This window comes from Olea europaea, chromosome 6, assembly GCF_002742605.1.
Source record: "Olea europaea var. sylvestris chromosome 6, O_europaea_v1, whole genome shotgun sequence".
NCBI lineage: Eukaryota > Viridiplantae > Streptophyta > Magnoliopsida > Lamiales > Oleaceae > Olea > Olea europaea.
Window position 1 is genome coordinate 29,343,366 of NC_036242.1, and position 2,956 is coordinate 29,346,321.

The following is a 2,956-nucleotide window of genomic DNA, read 5'->3' on the forward strand; positions in this document are numbered from 1 at the left end:
ACTACTTTTTGCTCAAAGCTAAGCATTTGGTCATTATTTTAGGCAAATTATGAAGTAGAAGTTTGAATTTTCAATTCTTTAAATTTAAGAAGGAAAATCTAGTCAACTTCTTCAAGATATCAACTTGATCTTTTGCAGTTAGCTAAAAATGCATTAATTTCTTTGCAAAATCTATCTTCTCACTTGTTTTTCTTGACGTGAATATGTTGCTTTACTCTTTAATTTACAAACATTTTGTGACAAAGAAGTGCTATATAGTTTATGCCATTATAACAAATTTAGCAATCGCGTTAAAAATATAGAAAGAGTTTCTAACAAGGATCGTGTTTATGGTATTATTTTATTGCAACAAGTCGTCAATTCAACTTATAAAAAGAGTTATTGACACAAATCTTAAATAAAGTGAATATAAAGAGATAAATACAGACTCTTATGAATGAACAAATAGTTGCGTGAAGAGCTTAAAGACAGAATAAGCCATAGTGTAGCCCGATTCAATGCAATTTCTAGCATTTGTGTCAAATTACTTTAATTTTTATATTATGGATATATGCGAAAAATATATTTCTTTTTTTTTTTAGCGCATGTATTGTCGAAGCATTATCATGTATTTATTTTTGGGTGCATCATAAAAAATTAAAATTGTTCACTCATCGTTGAATTTTGATGGCAGGTATTTTACTATTTCATTGAAGTTATCAATAAATAATAAATATAACTTGATTAACAAGTTAATGATGTCAATTAGTGAGATAAATGTGATTACCAACTAATCTTGCCATTGATAAATGAACTTTTACTAATTAGAATTTTTGGAGAATCTGTCATTATCCACTTTTTTCTTATAAAATTGTATTATTCAAAATTACTTGGTGCATCTAATATTTTTATAAACACACTTTTCTGTTCAAAGTTCTCTGCGCGGCTCTTTTTAGAACAAAATCTTTATAAAAAATTTCCATCCAATTGCTTTAAACAGTCATCTTACGAATATATCAATCTGAATAAAAAAAAGTTATGCTTAAGAAACGGATAAATGAAAAATCGAGGGCAGACAATTCTTTTTCTGTCCCTACTTGTTATTATTAATATCCAAATGTTGTCGAGTTTCAACCATTTAAATATAATATATTGCTATTCTACCTAAAATTCAACCCAGGAAGCAAATCAAAGTAGCTTGGTTTTACTCTTGATACCGTGTATTCACTTTGGTCTAACTTTGACAATAAAATACTAATCAACTATCTTTTTTAATAAATGATTAATTTATTTCTATCTCGTCTCATATTGAAAATTTTGATGAAACTATACTATCTTTAAGATGGATATGGTATGGTGTGATCTGATTTCATCAAAGAGAATTGAAATAAAAAAAAATTACGCGTAGAAACCAACAATTTCTTTTCTAGTGATGAAATCAAGTCGAACTAATTTTTAATCTTTGACTATGTAGTTAAAACTAAGAACGGATTTGGTCTAATTTTAATTGAATGCATTTGGTTCGATTCTAACTTATTCAAGTGATTCAAGGGGGGGGGGGGAAATAGACAACGATTAAAAGTCAATGAACGAAAGTCCTCAAAAATCTTTTCACTGACATCCTTGAGCCACAAAGTCTCACCTAATTGTAGACGCGAGAATGGTTGCCAAGAAAAATGAAAATTGTAGGATCAATTCATAGTCAATTGAGCTCAGTCGAAATCACACCAAATTCAATTGTCGGTAATGGCAAGCATTTCGACACCAAATTCAACTGTCGGTAATGACAAGCAATTCATTTTAGTGCTAATGAAAAATGATGAGAATGAAGACTCGAACTAATTGGGTACCACGTAAGATTGAGGAGGACTTGTGTGTGGGGATAACAAATCGACTAAGATCATATCTCATTAGGCTTTTGCACTTTTTTTTTATGAGATGTGACAAACAAATTAATATCTTACGTTAATATATATTAAATAATTCCATTCATGAAACTATTTAGCAATATTTATTCCGATAATGTGCGCAAGGTTGGTCTCAAGCCACGATATTGGAGAACAAGAAGGATAGTGCACATCTACATTCGTCCTTACAATTATGTTACTCCAAAAGGTAGTAATTGTAAATTAATCCTTACATTAATCGTGAATTATGCATATGTTATTGCTTTATTTCTATTGATTTTGTGATAGTGCGCCAATAACTTAAATGATGGAGAAATTTACAATGCAATCCACTATTAGTGCCCAATATCACCACATGCCAAACACGTTTTCTCTCCCCTTAAACAAGAGGCAAAAATGACAATATAGGAGCTCGCGTAAGGGTGTTACACGTGACGAATGGAGTAGCCCGATTCATCTTTTCCAGCAAGTTGACTCCTCACCCCACGAGCTTGCCTCTTGCTATGGCAAGTCAAACCATTCGCGGTTCCCCTTTTTTTTTTTTTTGGATCAAAAATTACATTTTGTAGTTCACATGTGAGCTGCTCACAAGATTTAGGCTAGTTGGCTCGCTTGCGAGCCAATGAGCTTCTCACATGAGTGATTTGCTGCTAGCTTATGCCCACAGCTCGTCTAGAGCGATAGTCGAGTCGATGAGTAGCTTGCCCAGCTCAACACCTATAAGCTCGTATGGCTTTCTGATCAATCGTTTTCAAATAGTGATTTTGAACTTGATGATGAGTCTACTTGATACCTCACGACATGCATTATGAGCTAAAGTTGGATGTTATCATTGTATTTTATGTCTTTGAACGAGGTACACCTAGCCCTCCCTCCTAAAACTATTTAGGGAAATTTGAAAATGTAGTCATGTTTGAATGTGCATTTTGAAAAACAGCAAATTTCAAAAACATTTCCAAATATGATCAATTTTAATGAAAATAGACCAAAATACCCTATTGTACAAAATTTGGAAAAATATGGTCCAAATTTTAAGACCCTAAGCAGAGCAACCCCCCCCCCCCCACACC